The 22,590-nt window shown below is 37.4% G+C and overlaps 5 long non-coding RNA genes across 6 annotated transcripts; 4 read left to right on the forward strand and 1 right to left on the reverse strand.

Moving 5' to 3' along the window:
* Positions 1-4,844: 4,844 nt before the first annotated feature.
* Positions 4,845-5,881, forward strand: LOC112166330. The gene is made up of 3 exons (XR_002923193.2): positions 4,845-4,974; positions 5,179-5,340; positions 5,457-5,881. It is a non-coding gene; the product is annotated as an uncharacterized LOC112166330 (long non-coding RNA).
* Positions 5,882-6,444: 563 nt separating this feature from the next.
* LOC112166332 lies at positions 6,445-7,554 on the forward strand. The gene is made up of 3 exons (XR_002923195.1): positions 6,445-6,497; positions 7,153-7,301; positions 7,425-7,554. It is a non-coding gene; the product is annotated as an uncharacterized LOC112166332 (long non-coding RNA).
* Positions 7,555-8,543: 989 nt separating this feature from the next.
* LOC112166331 lies at positions 8,544-9,761 on the forward strand. Its single transcript, XR_002923194.2, has 3 exons — positions 8,544-8,675; positions 9,166-9,386; positions 9,509-9,761. It is a non-coding gene; the product is annotated as an uncharacterized LOC112166331 (long non-coding RNA).
* Positions 9,762-9,909: 148 nt separating this feature from the next.
* On the forward strand, positions 9,910-14,492 carry LOC112166580. Of its 2 annotated transcripts, XR_005799219.1 has the most exons (4): positions 9,910-10,059; positions 10,642-10,720; positions 10,804-11,000; positions 14,274-14,492. It is a non-coding gene; the product is annotated as an uncharacterized LOC112166580 (long non-coding RNA). The 2 variants fall into 2 exon arrangements; XR_002923328.2 differs by lacking the exon at positions 10,804-11,000.
* On the reverse strand, positions 11,385-14,084 carry LOC112166581. The gene is made up of 3 exons (XR_002923329.2): positions 12,940-14,084; positions 12,341-12,415; positions 11,385-11,594 (listed from the first exon to the last, which is right to left on the reverse strand). It is a non-coding gene; the product is annotated as an uncharacterized LOC112166581 (long non-coding RNA).
* Positions 14,493-22,590: the final 8,098 nt, after the last annotated feature.

A 22,590-nucleotide genomic window follows, 5' to 3' on the forward strand; every position in this document is an offset into this window, starting at 1 on the left:
ATGGTAGGGTGGCAATAGCCACTTAGCCAACACCAAACATTTTGACATAAAATGACCCTAAGAGATTAAAAAACTTTGAGAATAAATTAAATAATAAGGGTGAATATGACAATTAGAATATAGGTTTTTATTAAAAAAAAAATCTCACAACCCACTTTTCTCTCCCACTATATTCTTCTAATAATTGTTTTATTCCATTCATTTTCTTTTTCATTGTCAAAAAAAAAATGTCACACATGCAGAGTATGCATGGAGAAATGCTAGTTATTAATAAAAAATAACTACACTAAAAAAGGCTAGACCTAGTTTTTTTTTTTTTTTTTTTTTCTTTAGAAACCTATATTACTTACATATAATTTTGATTACGAGCATTTGAGTTTAATAAAATATAATTGATCATGTGGATCAAGACTTAAACGAATACTAATAGGGTAAATGTTTCAGCATAGCTATTTTAGCCCGCAATGATCACGTCCAACAATCAAATTAGCAAATTGCCTTTTCCTCCACATTGTAGGTATCGGAAGATATACGTTTGTATATAGCCAATTGAAAAGTTTGACCACACTAGTAGGAATGTAGAGATTTCGTGCATTTTGAGACATCAATAATGATAAATAAAGGATTCGACATTGCTTGTACATTTACTCCATAGTAATATGAACCGTGTGAAAAAAATTAGCCTTGTCTATGATTGTTTAGGCCTTGGTCAAGACAGACAACCGTTAATTACAACTGTCTACAAAATAACTTATTTTCTAAAACGATATTAATGAATCACTCAAACAGTTTGTGAGCACATGCTTTAATGCTCAAGCTTCAACTATTATTGTATAAATTTTTCAACTTAGGAGCTCTTCTTAATTAAATTGCTCTTTGAGAATTTTAATGAACAAATACGAAGGAATAATATATATATTTGGTTGACCACGTGGATCAAAGACGGATGTGGCTAAATTTTTTACTATATGCATATAGTATTATGATCATCACATGTAACGGTCGATCTGACCAATTTATTTTTGGTCAGCCACGTTGATATTGAAATGTAGGCCTCATCAACAAACCCGCAAATCAAGTGGGCTGATGGAGGCCCGCAAGACCAAAAGCCCGGCCCAGTCCTTCAAAAAGCCAGAAAATACCCGGCCCGTCTGCCAAAAACCCTCTAGGCCCTGCCCGTAAACTATTATATTTGTGTTATATATATCTATATCTATATCTATATATATTTATAAACACACACACAGATATATATATATATATATATATATATATATATATCTCCCTCTCTTGATCTCGACTACTATTCTTTCAATCTCCCTAAACTATATAATAACCAAATGACGTACTGGAGACATGGACTTCATCTCCAAGAATTATTTTTTTCTTGCATGGTTTGATTGATTCTGGTTTTGTATTTGTTCTTCAATCATATATATATATGGCCCTACTAAGGGATCCCTTTTTTAGGTATTTTCTTAGGTATTTTATAGGGATAGGGCATTAAACCAATTTTTTTATTTTTTATTTTTTTTTATCACATTTTGGCATCTCAACCGTTCAGTTTTTAGATCCTAATGTGTAGATCACTTTTGCACATTTTCAGCCAAACTGTGATCGTTAAGATATCAAACTAGATTAAATCAATGGATGAACCAAATTTGTCAAACCTGAACCGTTCATACTTATAATCTTAAATCACTATTTTGAATGCCTTAATGATAATTAATTTGGCTGAAATTTTGCATAAGTGATCTACACATTATGACCTAAAAACTGAATGGTTGAGATGCTAAAATATGATTGAAAAGTTAGCCTAATGCCTTATCCCTATATATATATATATATATATATAGGAATATGTGTGTGTGTGTTTATATATATATATATATATATATATATATATATGCGTGTGTGTGTGTTTATATATATGTGTGGAAGTTCTCATATTTTTATATAGAATATGTGCATATATATTCTACATATCATGACGACGGTTGACCAATTTGATCGGATTAGAAAATATGGTGAAATTGGCTGGATTTTTTTACCACACTCATAATTTATTATAATAATCTCATCCAACGGTCGGTTTTTCCATTTTCTTTGAATTAATAGGGGTTGCTCTTTGGAATAAATATAGGTTTATAAAAGTAACTAAGTTTGACCTAGTTGATCGAATTTGAAACAAGAACCAAATTGGCTGGATTTTTTACAACCACCATAAAACATTACAATCTCTCCATCAAGCGGTTGGTTTCTCTAAATTTATTTTTCACTTCATGGTTGCTTTAGAATGAACCTCAACAATTTAAATGCAATGTACAAGTCATACAACTTTATGAGGCTAATTGGTATAGGCCAACGTCTTTGTAATTAAAATTGAAAATTTTATCTTATGTACACGCACATCCATCGATTGGATATTTAAAGGCGTAATGTAAAAAAATAAGCACGTTTCGCGGTCGTCACACCATCGGTCAACCAAGAAGACATACAAGTGACAACGGTTGACCAATTCGATCGGATTCAAAAAAATGGTGAAATTGGCTAAGTTTTTTTTACCACACTCATAATTTATTGTAATAATCACATCCAACAGTCGGTTTTCCCATTTTCTTTGAATTGATAGAGGTTGCTCTTTAGAGTGTATAATATATAAATATATGTTTATAAAAAAATTAGTATCTTTAAAGATTATTATTGTTATTATTATTATTATTATTATTTTGAAACGTAGTATCTTTAAAGATTTATTTGTAAATAAAGTCCGGCTCGAAAAAGCCCGCAAGTCCCGCTTTATATGGATGGGCTTGGATCATTCGATTTACAATTAAGCCCGGCCCGGCCCAAGCCAGCCACGAATGGGCCGAGCCGGGTTGATGAGGCCTATTGAAATGTATACATTTCTATATAACCAATGAAGAAGTTAGACAATCTCATTAGGCATATCCAAAATTTCTATAGATCCGAGAAATAAAAAATGAAAAATGGTTAACTCAACCTTATAAGTGTGTTTACCACATAATATGCTTAGTGTGAAAAAATTGGCCTTGTACGTAGGTCATCATTATGGCCTTGATCTTTAACTTGATTACAAATATACAAGTCTGCTCATCTAAGGAACAGTTTTAAGAGACTGTGAGGGACAAATGCATCTAAACCACATGTATGAAATAAAAAAGCAGAAATTATAACAACTTAAAACTATCCATTTATTTTCAGCCATCAGATTCATTTGTCCCTCATAGTCCCTTAAAAACTGTCAGTTAGGTGAGCAGACCTTTCCTCTAAAACGTTGATAATGGCTTTGTCACGACTCTAGCTTTCAAGAGGTTCGTCACTTCACTCTCACATGGCCTATCTCCATCTACCCGCTACTGCACTCTCAATTAAATTGTTCTTCAAAAATTGTCATGAATAAATATAGGAGTATAAATGTGAATAAATTTTTATCGTATGCATATAACATCTAAAATATCGCATCCAATGGTCGGGTTTTGACCATATATATTCATTATCATTGACTGTGTCCATATTTAATGGTATACTTTTATCTATAACCAATGAATAACTTAGACAAAGTTAGTAGACACATCTTTATTTTGTGATTTTGCAAAAATTCAAAATTATAAATAGTAGATTCGACCCCATTTATGTATTAGTCGCATAGTAATATGTATTGTGAAAAAAATTAGCCTCGTTTATCGTCAATTAAGACAATTACTAAAATGTATTTCTCATTAAAACGATTATACATAACATTTAGAATTTAAAATTTTGAGATTTTTAGAATTTAGAATTGACACAAAAATTTTACTCGAAAGTTTGTCACGAGATGTTAAGTTTAGGGTTGCCTCCTTGGCTCCTTAGGATTGGAATATTAGGCGGGATATTCAAATTTTTATTTTTTTGGGGGGCCATTTCAATTTTTTAAAAATACCAAGGTTAGGGATGGAACGGCATCGTTTGAGAGGATATTCTACATATACTAAATGTGGATCCACTGTTCAACACTGTTCATGTAACGGTGGAATGACAGTTTTGCCCCCAAGTTTTAACAAAAATTCCAATCTGTCTTTTTTTTTTTTTTTACAATTTTGCCATATCTTTTCAGTTTTTTATTTTTATTTTTATTTTTTTATGGGAGAACAATTTTGTTTTGTATTTGTAAATTTCTACAAATGATACCTAAAGTAGGTTTTTTTTTTTTAATCTTAAAAATGAAAGAGTTTCATTAATCATATTTCTGTAATTGGAGTTCTCACAAATGTGTAATCTGTTCAAGCAGCTTATTAAAACTTGCATTATAGAGACTTTGTTTATGAATCGGCCATAATCTGCTTAAGCTACAATCTAAATTTGTACTTCTCAAACTTATGTAATTATGATCTATTACATTTTTTATCAGAATTACAAAAAGAATTGTTTAACACTACATAAAAAATTGTTAAAAACTAACAAATCCAATTCCCGCAGCATCACACGGTTGCCTTTTCTAGTATTTACTATATACCAAAGATGAGTTACTGTTCCTAAGCACTGTTCCTAAGGGTCCGATTTAAAGTGACGGTTTTGCCCTCATTCGAGATTTTATTTGCGGTTCTGCCACTGAGCTGTATTAGAATTTAGAATCAGTTTCTTCTTTCTTCTACGGCCATCCGATTCTTCTCTCTTCCTCCCTTCTGCCCGCCCCTAGGTTCATCAAGCTATCGCCATCGAAGAAGTACAGCAACACTGCAGCCACACATGTAACAACCCAACAATCTCGCTGTTCCTTGATTTTCATTAGTGAATCACGAACCTTAGGATTCCCATTTGACTTTGATCTGTGTCTGTCCTATGTAGTTTCGTAGCAGGAGATAGTTTCTCTGTACGAGAGGTTCTGTCAGCTCGATCGCAGCGGCGGAGGTTTCATCTTCGCCGACGAGTTTTCTGTCCGTACCGGAATTCGCAGTCAATCCTCTCTCTCAGGTAAGCCTATGCCTAAATAAAAGTTAAAGCTTTCGTTTTCGTGATCTGAGGGTAGTAAAATTTCGAAGATTGAGGCTTTTATTGAATGGTTGTTTTTGCTTCATATTTTTTTGCTTCTCCACTTCGTTGTTATTGGATAGGTTGAATTCTCATACAATACAATTTATAAGGGTTTCACTTATATATCAGTTTTGCATTTCTCAGTTTTGGCTGGGTGGACGTAGATACTGGGGGAGAGGGATTGGAGCAAGACCATATAAGCAAGATCTTCACTTCTCTTTCGTTTCCAGGACCCTCTATCAATATCAGCACTTCTGTTCGCCGACATCAGAAACATCCATCAACATCAATACCTATCACGGCCTGGTAAGATTCTTAATTCCATACAATCAGGACAACATGAATAAAGATTAATCTTTTTGTTAAATACCTATAATGATTTAGTTCACTGATTTGTATTTGTATTTTTGTTTTTTGAACAGCTCCCAATCTGAGAGAGACGACGATTTGACTAAAATCAAATAGAAAAGGTTTCATCTATGAACATACTTCTTTTCTTATTTCTTTTTCTTTCTTTAGCTATCCTTTCATTTTAATGAAATTTATAGGAACTTACTGATTCGGCGAAGCACAAGAGAATGGCTTTGAGTCTGAGTTTATTTGAGGGTCTTTACTTACAGAGGTTGCTCTCTAGGTTAGTCAAGTAATTAAATCTATGTTTTAGTTGAATTTGTGATCTTCTTTCTGAGTTCTAATAAATTTCCTTTCTAACATTCAATCATTTTCAGAGACAAGTTTTTCTTTTCTTTGTTTCTGGTATCTCTAAATGTATACTTTCTAATATTTTGCATGAACTTGCATATACGATTATTTGAAAAAGAAAAAATAAGAAGAACAAAAATAACAAGATGACAAAGTTGTAGTAGGTGATTTAAGTCTTTGTTTTGATTCTATTATTTTTATTAATTTGATAGTTTGATTTGTTATTACTTATTATATGCTCCGGTTCATAATTTGGGACTTTGTTTACTAATAAATCTTTAATTCAATTTGGTTTTCTCTTATTAGATATTTGATTTTCTGTTTTGTTTTTTTATCTTATTAGTCAGTTGGTTTTCTGTATTTCATGGGAGCCAAATAGAAAATGCATCAAAAATCCATGACTAATAAGTATAGAAATTGATTACTGTTCTTGCTGTTTTCACAATTTGCAATAGTATCATTTTTTTTGTACAATCTGGTTTTTCAGTAGTTCTAACTAAAATAACTGTACAGATATTTCTAATACATAACTTACTTTATATATGCTCTTAATGTTTGCAATCAAAAACAGCATCTTATATTGTTTAGTTTTTATTGTGTGTATTGATTTATTTCTTGCTGAGTTCTTTGGTTTGGCATGTGAAAAATTTTCTTTGGTTTCTGATTAGATTAACCTTTGTGTTTTGTGCAGTAGAAGGGACTGTGGTGTTCTGATTTCTGCTTTCTGCTTTTGATGGATTTGGCGAGAGTGAGGATCGCAGGTTTGGCCATTTTGTTGTACTTTTTTTTTTTGTTAGCTTAGTTTTTAGTCGTTGTTGTGTCCTCATGAATTGCATGCAGTTTCTTAGCTCAAAGTCTAGACAGGCTTGAAGTTGAACAAGACAATATAACCAAAAATATCCATGTTGTTTATTGTAATATTCAGAAAACTGTGAACAACACTTACTGCATAACCACACATTGCTTTATTGGACACAAAGTATTTTCAAAAGATTTCTTCTGCTGTAAGTACTCAACAAATAACTGAAGCATGTAATTTTCTTTTCTGCACTTTCAAAAATCATATAAAATAAATACCAACCAAGAATTATTGTTTCATGACTGATGCATTGGTTTTTGACATTATTGATCTATTGAATTTACTAGATAATAAGCAGCAGTTTTTGTTTTGTTGGTTTTTTTTTCTTTCCCTTAATTAGTAATCTATTAGTTTTAGCTATTTTGGGGCGGCTATTTGGGATTAAATTTGGGTTTAATTGACTTCTCCCTTCGGTATACAGCTTTTAAAAATTCCCTGCCTTCAGTTCTTTTATACGTCTGCCATTTAGAATATCATCTACCCTCATGCTCTATGGCTGTTCTCTTTAATGTTGCTACATCTCTAAGTTGAGTTGATTTCATGATTTCCTGTTCCAGACTCCACCCCTGTAACTATATCTAAGACGGTCCAACTCTCATATACGAAGCTTATTATAGGGTGGCTTAACTACTACACGATGGTTGAGAAATTTGATTCATCAAGGGGGTTCAAAATCTCTACTTATGTTTACTGATGGATACGTCAGGTGAGACCACTCTTTTCAATTTAAATGGTCAACAACTTGGTGAGTAGTAATATATATCATTTATCATGAGAGATTGATTCTTTGGCAAGGCTAAAACTGGTATACATGTTCTTTGCATTCCAGGGTGTTTCAAGAGCACTGGTTGAAAATTCCAGAACCTTACTACTGCCTACACATTTGCATGAGAGGTTAGGGTTAATCAAAAATGCAAAAGTTAGATTGGAAGAGAAACGAATAACTCCATCTATCGATGGAAGTTTTTTTTTGGTTATCATCAGAAAGCAATTACTTTGTCAACTAAAGTATATATGAATATGCTGATGCCAGCAATGTTTATTTCTTTAATTACACTTTGTTTTCAGAGGATTGCAGAAAGCCTGAATATGTCCAAAAAGAAAGTTAGGAAGTTACTCATGTACTAAATGTTTTATTTCTTCTGTTTCATGGCATTCCTCTGTTGTCCTCTTATACTCCATACAAGTTCATAATGTTCAGGCAATCAGTAAGGTTTTTTTTCCACTCGATAGAGATGCATTCCCCTCTTTGAAACCGCATGCAATTGGTTTTACTTTGTTTTCAGAGCTGAATTCATGATGTTGAAAACATGTTGGAACTTCTAAAATTAAAAGCTGTCATGTGTCTTCTAGAATTATACTATGTACTATGAAACTGATTTGAAAGCAAAACATCTTCCCTTTCTTAAATGTGCATGACTACTATTAAGAGAAATGAGGCAGCGCTGAACTCTGTCTTGCTATAGATCAAGAAATCTATTTGTATGAACTAAGAAGATGACAAATAATTGTTCTGTTCAGAGTGTCTCATTTGCTCCCTACCCATGAAGAACTCTGGCTCAGAGTTCTTATAATTAATGTTTGAGCTGATTAGTTTGCCTTTTGGTTACTCTTATAATTTACAGAACGAATTACAGCGTCAAGCACGAACCACACTTGCATCATGATAAATCCACGCATTCCACAGGCGCAACAATATAAAACTGAGTAAGTTCTTTTACAATAACAAAATTTCTCTCCTTTTGTTCCCACAATGTTAATGTACTGCTCATATGATTCATTTCTAACTTACTATGTCATCTGTTGGCTGATTCTTCTTTTGGTATTCTTTTTTTCTTTCTTTACTATGTTATCTATTGGCTGATCATATTGTTCGTTTGATATGCTGCTGATTGGTATCAAGTGCTCGACAAACCAAGAGAGGCCAACACCTTATGAAATGAATATCTAAAAGCATCAAAAGTGCATTCTACCTGCAACCAGTTTTTATAAAATCCTTCAATGTAGACCCTCTTTTGAGTCTCTTTAGCTGGAGACCCAAACACAAGACACAGCTAAAGAATAGTTTATCCCTTCCTTGGTAAGTTTTCTCTGCAAGCTATTTTATCACTATGATTGATAAAAGTATATTCTCTACTACTTCTCTACTCTGTTCATATTAAAAAAATACGATCATCAGAGTCTTTATATTGATTCTTTATTATTTCCTATTTTCAACATGAAATTGATGATTTACTCCAAAGTTACTTTTGATTAAAAGTAAATTGTATCAATCTTCATATAATGTATACTAGATTTCATTTCAGTTCAATCTTGATATAATGTATACTTTTAAACTTATTTTCTCTCCCAACATTTGCTCTCTGCATTCATTATGGTTTTCCTTTCTCCTTACTATTTCTTTTTTCTTTATCTAACTTTAGCCACTGAAAATCTGATCCATTGTAAATATTAGCACTTAATTGATTCAGTAGCGTGTGTTTTTGATTAATGTTGACACTATTTTTGCAAGTTTGTTGACCACTCAACATTTTATGATTTATGACCATGGTTTCTACTCTCTTTGACAGAGTCAAAAAATGGGACAGTGCCTTGGTTGTATCTGAGCAGACCAGTCTACTATTGCAATCAGAAAAACTTTTGGAAAGTTTGATGATGTGCTTGAATCCGGTTGTCATTGTTTGCCTTGCTGTTGAGGTAGTGCAGTAGCTGCTCATGTCTTTCTACAACTGCAGCAATTAGATGTTTCACTGATACACAGATTTGGAAGCTTAAGAAATTGTGCTCCAAGGTTAGCATAATCACTAACTATGTTGATTTTGTGAAATCAGCACATTCCCCAAACAATGCTGACTTTTTAAAATGAGCAATAGCCCTTCATTCTTAATAAAATTTATCAAATGTACATTGCAGGGGCCGAACCATAATCTGCATCAATGTTCAATCAAATTGGTGGAACTTCAGAATAAGAACAAGGCACAAAACCTGTAATTTTCTAGCCAACATCCATCAAACAGTTCTCATTATTGTCTTTCATCTATTGCTTTATTAAACGATACATACCAAGTTTGATTTGAAGTTATTGATTCCGGTGGAGAAATTCGTGTAGCATGTTCAACAGAAACATTCTGCTATGCAATGTTATCCCAGTAACATATAACATTAATTCCCGCAGCAAAGCGCGGGCACTCTTCCTAGTAAACAAAATTTAGCAGTAGGGCTTTGTCTGGGATCCATTTCATTTCCTCTTGCTGGTGTTGTACGTCCCCGACTGCCGACCTAGAAATTTCAGTTCAGAAACCCAATCTCTGTTTCTTTTGCCTCTCTTCTGTGATGAGAATCAAACACATTCGCACCTCTCTGTGTGCTGAGAGAGACTAGATGCTGATCAAAACGCTGCGTTTCGTCGGCGATCGTCGAAATCCGTATCGGAATGCAATCCAACGTATCTTCAACGACCTCAGGTTTGCAAACCCCATATTCAATATGCTCAAATTCAGTTCTGAGAATCATAAATTTTTTTTTTTTTTTTTAAATTAAGTTGATGTTAATGGCTAATTAGAGCAGTCGGGCTATTGGGTTTGCTACATATTTGCTTCGATTGAGTTGATTGTACTGATACGGTGTAGTCAATTTAGATTAGAGAATCCAAATTATGGAGCAAAGTGGATTCCTTTTTGCATTGTTGATGGTTTTTGAGGACATAGAATCCTATCGGGACATTTCAATTTTTTTCATATACCGAGGGCATAGTCTATGCTCTGTTTGTTCATTGGTGCAAAAAGGATTGCATAATTACATCTCTGTATTCCAATGATTTTGATTTCCTGTTCCAACTCTCCTCATTTCGTCTTGTTTTTTATTACATAGACTGTAACCAAAGATTTCTACTGGTTGTGGCAATTTCCTCATGTTTAGCACAATAGAGTAAATGGTCACTTGGAGTAGTTTACATGCATAATATACTCTAGACTCTAGAAATCATCTAAAATATGGCTTCTGGATAGAGATGAGTTTTGTATTGAAAGTGCTATTTTCTTGGGCAGGGAACTTATGTTGAATGAATCAAAGCGGAAGTTGTGTAGTCTCCTGCTCGTGCTCTTTCCTTGATAGCAACCGTACAGGGTATAGAAACTTTTATCTACACCTTTTAGTTTATCTATATATTATTTTGCCTTTTTGTTTCTCACTTTGGTTCTATCTAAAAGTTTTCTGGAAGAGTGTGGGCAGTGGGTGCTCTTTGTTGCTGGGAGAACTTGTGTCTAAAGAGAGAAGAAAATTAGACTTTTCTCGTGTGGTGATGAGGGATCTTTTGAGCTAGTATGGTGTGAGAAAGAGACAACTTGAGAGTTTGGTTTGACTATTGACGAGAGGAAGAAGATTGGGTTTTTATTGGAGTTCTAAGGTCGATTTCTTTCAATCTAATTTCTTTTCCTTATTTCCTTTTGGGAGGATCAGAACTATGCTGACATTCATTTCCGGGTTCCGTTAGTTTAATTTCTGAGTTGGTTAAATCCCTATTAAGTACCTTTCGACATACCCTTTAAGTTGTTTGAGAATTGTTTTTGAAAGAATTTCTATTGTGCAGATCCTTAGGATGCAGCGTATGGAATGAGTGCAGAGTTCATAGAGTTTTAATTTTGCTACTCTTCCTTTCTTTTTGTTTCTGCGTTACTATTTACTAACCTACTATCTTCTTTTGGGTTTGATCCCTTGTCACGCCCCGAATTTTGAATAATAATTCAAATCCGAAACATGAATTAAACAATTTAAATCAAATAAACGTACTGAATTTTTTTCTCAGAAATAAACACACCTCGCCTCACTCACTAATACATAAACCAAATCCTCAAGAGTTTAATATTACAACACACTCTCTCCAAATTTAAATGTAAGCTCAAATGAGCATAACAACCTCACAATAAAGCTGTAACTCAAATACCACTACTCTAAGCAGCCTGATCACCTTCTCGATTCTCCTGACCTGTAGGATTTTCCGCTACACAATTTGAATAGTGTACCGGGATTGCAACAACACCAAACCCGGTAAGCTTTTGACAGCTCGTATGAGTAAACAAGAATAAACTGTTGATTTATTAAAATACATTTCCTTTAACTCAAGTGTAGAAATGTAGAAACATCACAATCACAACGACCACCACAAAACCACTTCACTTTCTCACTCTCATATATATATATATATATATATATATATATATATATATATATATATATATATATATATATATATACCCTTATGAGTCACTCCCTGTTACCCTCATAAGGTCACTCAACATTTGGCAGACAGACTAGAGCTCTAACTGATCGTAACCATCGGCCCGGCGCGAGAGCGTGGTTCACGATTTAATACTATTAGTAACCACCGACCCGGTACAAGAGCGCGATTCACTAATAGATGCCATGGTCACCCCGTGACCTATTGATCTCCACAGATCAATATATCTCAACCAATCAATAATTTATTGTTTCTCAAACAATAAAACTCAACACCTCACTATATGGTTTCCTCAACAAAAATCCATCAATACATATATATTTTTCATGTAAATAATATATGTACATAGACATTCACACAGGAATGCCTATTAATACCAACTATAGATCTCGTACAATAAAACAATAAATTCCTTTTTATACACAAAATCATTTTCACATAATTACGACCAAAAATAAAGTAATTAAATTTATTCGGTTCGTAATATGAACCACGTGAGATTTACTCACCTCTTATCCAGCTGCGTCTTCTAAGCAGTTCAAAATACGATTCACAATCGTCCACCAACTCATACCGTCAGTCACCTAATCAGATACGATCTTATCTTAGCAAATCAATCATAAACCACACAAATAATACAATCCAACGGTCGGATTCTAAATTAAACGATGATCCAACGGTCGGATCGAAATTAAACGATGATCCAACGGTCGGATCTTCGCCCGTGACCACACAGAGTCATCGGGACAGTCATACAATCAACATATTAAAATCACAAGTCCATCCGACGGTCTGATCTTCACAGATCACAAATCGAACGATCGAAAGCGATCGAAATCGTCAAATTCATGACTAAATCATACGATATCCAAAAATTGCGTATAATATATCGAAATGATCGTATTGAAAATTAGAATCTAAAAATGTAAAGAAATCACATTTTTGACCCCCGGAGGTGGCCGGAAATGGCCGCCGGAGTTAGGGGCAGAGCCGCCGCCGACCACCGCCAATGGCGTCGGGGCCAGGCTTCTCCTCTTCATCTCATCAAATCTAACCATTTTCCTAACTATCATGAAGTCTGAAAATGACTGGAAGGGATAGAAATTACCTCGAACCAGTCGGGTTGGCCGGAAAATTTCCAGAATCCGGCGAGAATTTGCAGAACCGGCGAGCTATGATTTCGACGTAAAAACTTCAATTTCAGGCCTCAATCCCTTCTGGAGAGTTGTTAATAACATCAATTCGAACTCACGGGTTCAAGAATCACTCAAAACGAAGCTCTACAGCTCGAGATATCTTGATCGAAAGCTTCGGTGGCCGGAAAATTTCCAGAATCCGGCGAGCTTGAGTTCCGACGTAAAAACTTCAACAAATCGCTTCGATCCCTTCATGAAAGTTGTTCAGAACTTCAATCTGAGTTCACCAGCTCAAGAATCACAAGAAATGATGGTCTGTAGCTCGAGATATCCGGATCGATTGCTCAGTTTTTCGATTTTGATCGGGGCTGGCTTCCAGCTGCCACCACGCGCAGCGCCTCCGTGAAAGGACACTTCTGGGAGTTTCAGGAGGTTGAGGTGAGCTCGAGGATGAAGTTTGGTGAGGATTGGTGACCGGTAGCTTGAGATATCAAGCTTGGAACCAAAACGAGCTCAAACCGGGCGGAGCTTCCCGCCGCCGCTGGTGGCCGTGTCGCGGTTCAAGGCTGCCTCTAGCAGCTGCGCAAGGTATAGGTGAAGGCGTGGAACGTGGTCTGGGGTCGATCGATGGCCTATGGAGCGAGAACTGCAGTTCCTTCCACCGACGCTCCTCACAAGCTTGGAGAATAATTGCTCTGTTTCTTGGATGGTTTCGGACGAGAGAGAGAGAGAGTGAGAACTGCAGTTCCTTCCACCGACGCTCCTCACAAGCTTGGAAAATAATTGCTCTGTTTCTTGGATGGTTTCGGACGAGAGAGAGAGAGAGTGAGAACTGCAGTTCCTTCCACCGACGCTCCTCACTATAGCACCCAGCTTTTCCCTTTGTTGCTCAAAACACGGAAACATGCTCCACTTTTCTTTTATCAACAGTAAACCCACTAAACATGCTGCCAAAACAGGTTATTACATCCCTTCGGTGCAAGGGATTTGTGAATGTGTTCTTTTGAAATCTGTATCTTCTATATTTGTATGGTAGAAACATACTAGACTTTTGAAAGAAGTAATAGTTTGGTTCCAACTTCCAAATTGAATTTCTATAAATGCAGGTTTTTTTTTCTTTTCTTCTGCTTTTCCTTTTCTGTGTAGTTCTCTATGTCATAATGTTGGGATTGGGGAGTGACAAGCTACACATACATATAGGGTGTTTAAACCTTAACATTGTTTGGGTTCATATCTTCAATGTTCGATTATGTTTGTAATTTAAATCAATTTACTTTCAGTCATAATTTATTATATTTTTCTACAGGTTGCTTTCCAAAGTTTAGGAAATGGTTCGGTCAGGATTGACAAGTGGTCAGGGATCAGTTTCTGAAAAATCTGTAATCATCAGTTGTTTTGGTGGACACACGTTACTGTTCCAGTAACTGAACAATATGGATGTGTAGTTCTAGGATAGTTTCTATCAAGGACAATGGGTTTTATGGAAATATTATTGGCCTTTTGAATTAACTGTTGTATCATGTTACCTCTTGGGTGTGCATTGATTAGTAGCCTTTCTATTCAAAACTGCATACTAATGAAATCTTGTGGACAATGGATTTTATGTTTGCATTGGTACTAATGTTCTTGTGCTTGTGATTTATAATTGCCATGTTTGCAGTCATATATCGATCTACTTGTGGTTTATTAAATTGGTCTTATCATTTTGGCTTTTTACTCTGTCAAATCGATCCCACTAAATATTAGCTTCTCATTTCCTCCCTCAATTCCATACATCTTGCACATTCCATGGCATATTTAGACTTCTTTGTTTACTTCAACTAGAAGAATACTTCACAAATTTTGTTTTACTGCTTGTGTTGCTCCTGGTGATCAGTGTGCATTTGAGAACTAGTAATCTTCCACCTGGTGATCACTGTGTATTTATGAAAGCCTTTGATAGAACGTTTGACATGTATAAATTCTACAGTTGACCTAGCTATTAACAAAAAGACCTCTGATTGGCCTCGCCAAACTCCTACTTCTCGTTGGCTTTAATCTAAATCAAAATTAAGTCCTCATTTTCCCTTAGTACAGTACTTGTTTTGCTTTAACTCCAACTTTATCTAGTTTTTGTTTACATTTGCTGTGAGGTCACCCTTCTGTGAAATTTTAAAGACTAGGGTGGCATTCAGGAAATCATAGTAGAAAGGGAAAACAATGTACACTGAGAGTGAGGTTAAGCTAATCAAATACATGTCACAAACTTTAAAAGAGCATCTGGCTTAGTACAAAAACAAATTAAAGGACTCGATACTGTTGTTGCCTAATCATTTAGCGTTTTATGACACATACAATAGGAGCATCATGCCTATGTTGAATCATGTGATCTCCGCGCAGCAACTTCCGGCGTATTCACCCTAGTATGCCCATAAGTCTATCATACAATACTGCTGAGGAGATTGGGTAAACTTCTTCCTCTCTGGCCGCGGGCAATGACTCCATTAATCAGCACCATGAGATTGCTCAGAAGCAAAAGCCATACTGAAGGAAACACCTGAAAGTTGGGAATGAGGCATAGCCTCTAAACCATATCAACAACAGCAAGGCTAATCCTAAGCAGGAATTCAACTCAAAAGGTCAGTAGTTGAGCACTGTTAAGGTCACAGCCTCAACCACAGATAGAGGATAACGAAAAGAAAGAAGAAAAGAAATAACAAACTGAATTTTTCATAGATAGCCCGCAACGATTACATCAGGGGAATATATATATCCCTCATACTGCTCACATGTGATGGACACGTGATAGCCACCAACAAGAGATGGCAGATTAAACTCTAATGATAGTTAATTAACTCTAACCACTAATTACCCAGCTTAACAGATAATAGCTAACAACTATATCTTAGTCGGCTTAGGAAACTGATACAAGGATCAATTTCATAACAGTCCATCCCTCTAGAAATCAAGCTTGCCTTCAAGCTTGAAAATCTGGAAAACGTTGTAGCAAATCTTCAGCCTCTTCCCACGTGGCTTCTTCTACAGAAGAACCAAGCCACTGGATCAACCATTTGGTTACTGCAACATTACCTTTTTTAAACATCCTTCTCTCAAGAACCTTGGCAGGGTACCATCTCAGATTGTGAGGATCCACATGAGGTGGGAGGTGAGCCGAAACCACAGCCGCATCCCCAATTTTCTTTTTTAACAGAGATACATGAAACACTGGGTGCACCTTGGCTGAATTTGGAAGTCTAAGCTTGTAGGCCACTGTTCCCACTCTTTTTTCTACCTGATAAGGTCCATAATATCTAGGGGCCAGCTTGTGCACCAATCTTTTTTCTACTGATTGCTGCCTGTATGGTTGGAGTTTCAAGTAGACCCAATCCCCTTCAACAAACTCCCTCTCAGTATGCTTCTTGTCATAAAATTGTTTCATCCTAACCTGAGCAATCTGCAGATTTCGCTTAAGGAGTGCCAGCAACTCATCTCTTGTTCGGAGTTGGTGATCTACTGCATCCACAGCTGTAGAACCAGGTGTATATAGGGTAATGGCAGGAGGTTCATACCCATACAAAGCTTGAAATGGTGTCATGCCTATAGCGGAGTGGTAAGCTGTGTTATACCACCATTCCGCCCAGGGTAGAGCCTCCACCCACGAATGAGGTTTTTCACCAACTACACACCTCAAATACTGTTCCAGAGTCCTATTGAGATTCTCAGTTTGTCCATCAGTCTGGGGATGGTAAGCGGAGCTTTTGGTGAGTGCAGTACCTTGAACCTTGAAAAATGCCTCCCAAAAATTGCTTAAGAAAATGGGATCCCTATCAGAGATAATAGACTCAGGTATGCCATGTAGCTTGAAGATGTTGTTGACAAACTGTTGAACCACCATAGAAGCTGTATACGGGTGAGCCAATGCAATGAAGTGACCATACTTGGTCAATCTATCAACAACCACCAGTATGACCGTTTTTCCAGAAGAGCTAGGTAAGCCTTCAATGAAATCCATGGAGATATTGGTCCAGGCTTTATCCGGAATGGCGTTAGGTTGCAAAAGACCAGGTGGATGTATGGTCTCATAGTGATTTTGCTGGCAAACGTGACAAGCAGCCACAAACCTCTTGATGTCTTGGTGCATGCCTGGCCAAGCAAAAGACCTCGAAACTCTTTTAAGTGTCCTGTGCCTACCAGCATGGCCCCCACTTAACCCACCATGGAGCTCCTGTAGGATTTTATCTCTCCAACTATCATGCTTTGGGACAAAAATCTTGTTCCTGTATAGTAGTTGGGAATTTAGGACAGAATATTGAGGATGAGAGTGAGGGTCTTGTGTAACTTGCTGCAAAATGAGATTAACTTCAGGATCACGCAAACAAGCAGCTTGAATGTCTTTAATGAACCCATTGATGGGTGAAGAGACACCAATGATAGAGTTTAAAGCTCCAAACTTAGATATGACCTCAGTATCCAAGTTGGTTAACTCCTCCTTCCTAGATAGCACGTCAGGAGCAACATTAGCCTTACCAGCTTTATAGTGTATGGAATAATCATAACCAGCTAGCTTGAGTAGCCATTTTTGTTGTGTAGGAGTAGAAATTTTTTGATCCAAAAAGTATTGGATAGTCCTGTGGTCCGTATAGATCTTGAAATGCTTCCCCAACAAATAAGGCCTCCAATGGTGCACTGCAAAAACTACGGCCAACATCTCTTTATCATAAACTGAAAGTGTAGCATGCCTAGGTGCCAAGGCTTTGCTAAGAAAAGCGATAGGGTGCCCTTCCTGTGATAAGACAGCCCCTATGCCAATACCTGAAGCATCACACTCAAGAATGAATTCTTTTGTAAAGTCTGGAAATGCCAATACAGGTGTACTCATAAGAGCATGCTTGAGAGCTTCAAATGCTGCCTCAGACTGGTGAGTCCACTGAAAACCTCCACTTTTCAACATATCCGTCAAAGGCTTAGCAATTAAACCAAAATTTCTCACATACTTCCTGTAATAGCCAGCTAGCCCCAAAAAACCTCTCAACCCTTTGACCGTCTTAGGTTTGCTCCAACTCTTAATACACTCAATTTTTGCAGGGTCCACGGCTACACCATCTGCACTGATCACATGTCCTAAGTACTCAACACTTGGGACTCCAAAGCTACACTTGCTCTTCTTTACTTTCAGAGAGTGTTGTTGCAGTTTCACAAAGACTTTTTCCAAGTGCTCTAAATGAGATTCAATAGAGGAACTGTAAACCAAGATGTCACCAAAAAACACTAAAGCAAACTTTCTTAGATAGTCCCTCAAAACATCATTCATCACCAACTGAAATGTAGAAGGGGCATTGGTGAGTCCAAATGGCATGACCAAAAATTCATAATGGCGATTGTGTGTCCTGAAGGCCGTCTTGCTCACATCAGCAGCATTCATTCTAATTTGATGGTATCCCGATCTTAAGTCAAGTTTTGTGAAAATGGTGGAACCATGAACTTCATCCAGTAGCTCATCCACCACAGGAATTGGATATTTATCCTTGACTGTAACAGCATTCAAGGATCGATAATCTACACACATTCTCCATGTACCATCTTTTTTTTTAACTAAAAGCACAGGTGAGGAAAAGGGACTGACACTAGGCTTAATTACTCCATTGTCAAGCAGTTCTTGAACAATCTTTTCTATTTCAGCCTTTTGAAAATGAGGGTACCTGTAAGGTCTCACACTTACTGGAGGTGTGTTTGGGAGCAATTCAATCTTGTGATCCTGTTTCCTGCTTGGTGGGAGCGTTGTGGGTGTGCTAAATAATTCTTCATACTTGCTGATTAAGCTCTGAATCTGAGCATTTTCAGTGGCAACAGTTTGATGCGTCAAGGTTGCTTGTACCTGGATCAGCAGGGCCTCCTTCTCCTTCTTGAGAAGTTTGGTCATAGCCTTGCAGCTGATGACAGATGGAGCAGCAGATGTCTCACCTTGAAGTTGGTGCTCTGACCCGTGTACACAAAACCGCATTTTCATTGTCTCAAAATTCCACACTATATCTCCCAAAGACCTGAGCCAACCTGCACCTAGAACCATTTCACAGCCAGTCATAGGTAAAATATAAAAGTCATCAGAAAAAGTGTAATGCTGAAGTTGTAGATCAATCTTGACTTCCCCTCTAGTTTTCATTTTAGCACCACTAGCTAAAATGACATTTAAGGGAGAGAGTTGATGAATCGGAGTCTTGGTTCCTTTCAACAATTGCGGGTGAATAAAATTGTGAGTAGCCCCGGAATCAATGAGCACATGTACCAACTTTTTATTGAACACACCCTTCAATTGCATGGTGGCTGGATTGGAATCGCTGTCATTCATAACTTGCAACCTAATCAAGGGTTCTTCAATGTCAATGATAGGAGGAACCTCCTCCTCCACCATTTCTAGTACATTGATAAGCTCACTCTCATCTTGAACTACTTCCATGATCATCAACTGTCCTTTCCTGCAATTGTGGCCTGGTTTAAATGTTTCTTCGCAAAAAAAACATTGATTTTTGGCCCTTCTTTCTTGATATTCAGCCTGGGATAACCGCTTGTTCCCCATATTTGGATGCGACCCTTTAATCCCTGGAGCATTTCTGGGTGAGAAAGGTACTGGAGCCCTAGCACTACCACCATGGGAAGTGAGCTTTGGTGTTGAAGTGAAGTGAGTCCTAGCCTGGCCAGAATGTCTTGCATAGCTCCTGTAACTTTCACTTCTAGTTTCATAAACCCTTGCTAATTCACACGCCTCATAAAGGGATCGAGGTTTTTGTGCTTGCACATCCACTCGAATATCTTCCTTCAAGCCACCAATGAAGCAAGAGAGTAGTACCTCAGGGGGAAAGCCAGGAGCCCTCCGTGATAGTTTGGTGAATTGTTCCATGTAATGTTCAACACTGGTAGTTTGAGACATCCTTGCCAAAGCAGCTTGATACTCCGATCTATTATAGCTACTAAACTCCCTCATCAATAAATCGGCAAGACCTTGCCAAGTGTGGGGAAATTCATGCCGAAACATGTACCATCGATCAGAGGCTTTGTCTGAAAGGTGCATAGTGGCTAGAGAGAGTTTCCTATCCTCTGGGATCTGGTAAAACTCAAAATATTGCTCAGCTTTATTAAGCCATTCCACAGGATCACCTCCACTGAAAACACTAAACTCAAGTCTCATCTGCTTCATGGTTGGAAGATTGGGATCAACATAAGGTGTGTGGAATAGATGCTGAGGCATATAAGGTACTGGGCCGATGTTGGAGTGAAACGATGGGTATTGGATGTGCTGGGATGTCAATGGAAAGCTGGAATTAGGTGGTGTCACACTGGTAGTGGTAGTGGTGGCCAATATTGGAGGTACAGCGTGCCCCTGAGCAGTGCTCCTAGCCTGTGAGTAAGTGGGTACAGCAATTGATATCGAAGGCTGGACCGTATAAGGACCAGAATAGGTCATGGCCAATGAGTCATGTTCCCCTATAAGATAGCTAGAGTGAGGACCCAAGGAAAATGGTTGTGAACCTCCAGTAGGAAAAGTTGTTCCCATAAAAGTAGCGAAGGGTTGTGATCCATACTGTGAGGGATGAAAATACTGAGGGTGAGGCTGTGCGCCTCCCCCATGCCCCAACGGAAGCGGAGAACTAGTAGAGCCACTACTTAAGGAACCTATAGAGCTACCAATACTAGCGGGAAGGGGCTGAGACCCAGCAAGAGTCATACCCTCGGAAGGTTTAGGCAAATGATCCATATTAACAAGCTGAGAAGCAACAGATGTCACATGTTTTGGACTAGTAACAGTCTCACTAATAAATCCGAGCAACACATCATCATTACCCAGATTCAAAATAGGAGAGTGAGACATATTACCCTCAGATCTGGCCAGTGTAGACGAAGAACCCACCAAAGCAGGTGGAAAGTGTGGTGGAGGGGAGATCGATCCAAATCGGACCGAGCCATCCGGGTGAGGAACGGCGGTGTCGCCTGGTTTGGGGAGACGGAGCTGCTGCAGATCCGCCAAGAGCACCTCCTTGAAACCGGCAAGAGAAGTGGCTATGGAAGCCTGAAAGGAAGCTTGCAGAGTGGCCTGCATCTCGGCCAAGCGAGCATTGGTCTCATCACGGTGGATCTGAAGCTCAAACTCCATGTGAGAAAGCTCACCGGAGACGGGCGGCGGAGAAGGCGGTTTCGACCCTGTGCCCTTAAGCTTGTGGCTGGCTCTGGATACCAATTGTTAAGGTCACAGCCTCAACCACAGATAGAGGATAACGAAAAGAAAGAAGAAAAGAAATAACAAACTGAATTTTTCATAGATAGCCCGCAACGATTACATCAGGGGAATATATATATCCCTCATACTGCTCACATGTGATGGACACGTGATAGCCACCAACAAGAGATGGCAGATTAAACTCTAATGATAGTTAATTAACTCTAACCACTAATTACCCAGCTTAACAGATAATAGCTAACAACTATATCTTAGTCGGCTTAGGAAACTGATACAAGGATCAATTTCATAACAAGCACCCACCTAAGATGAAGGCATAACTTAAAATCCCCTAGAGAGACAGCATACTAAACAAACAAATTCCATCAAAGAGAAATCTAACAACCTTGACAACGAAAATTCAGAGCATGTAATCCCAATGCAGATGAATTTAGTGCCACAAAAGATGAAGATAAAGGGACTCAACCAACACATTGACAAAATTGAGACTGTAGACATCATAATCCAGATTCAAAATAAACATTGATCAAGTCAAGAACTTATCCGGGATGGGATTAAAACCACCTAATTCTATAGCCGAATAACCGCATATGTCTGTAAAAGGGAAAATTTGTATGCCAAACAATAGCGCATCATCAGAAAATCAAAACCCCCTGCCAAAACCCATATGTAATATCCCACAATGCGCAGGAAAGAAAATCTATATTAAATACCAAGGATTTAACAAAAAAAAGATTAAAGTTTTCCTTTAAAATGGTTCTCATAAAAATAAAAACTGGATATAACAACCTACCTAAGCAAATTCAAAGTGAGAGTAAGTTAATCAAAATCCACAACTAACCAATATGGATATATATCATGATGCATTGATTCAATTAACTTGATAGGATATATATCATCAACTGTTGGAGAAGTAAGGTAATAAAATCTGAGATGGGAGATGAACATCAGAACTCAGAGACTCCAAGAAAATACGAGTAAATAAAATCACAACAAAAAATTCAGAAAATTGAGGCGTCCTCCTGCAATATCTCCGCCTGTGAATACAAACAAACCCATAACTGCTTTTGGTTAACTAATTCGTTACCTACAAACTGCCGCAATGAATTGGGTTTCGATGATTTTCAACTTCCTAGTGTTACTCAAATTGGGATCCCATATCAGAACAAACTTGGGCCGCCCGACTATGAACGATCAATTAACGGTGCTGACAATTCAAATACATGCTGCAATTCAAAATATTCTTCTCTCGTCTCAGATTTGAGAAAACCGGAGTCGGCGGCAACCTTGGAGGCTTTGGGACTCCCACGAGCACCGCGTGTGGGGACGGTAAAATTTTCATCTTACTGCCTTTCACCTATTTTTGTGGTCAGACTTCAGTTCTTGACTAACCAACTCTAAACTAACGGAGGCT

This window comes from Rosa chinensis, chromosome 5, assembly GCF_002994745.2.
Source record: "Rosa chinensis cultivar Old Blush chromosome 5, RchiOBHm-V2, whole genome shotgun sequence".
In the NCBI taxonomy this organism is placed as follows: Eukaryota; Viridiplantae; Streptophyta; class Magnoliopsida; order Rosales; family Rosaceae; genus Rosa; species Rosa chinensis.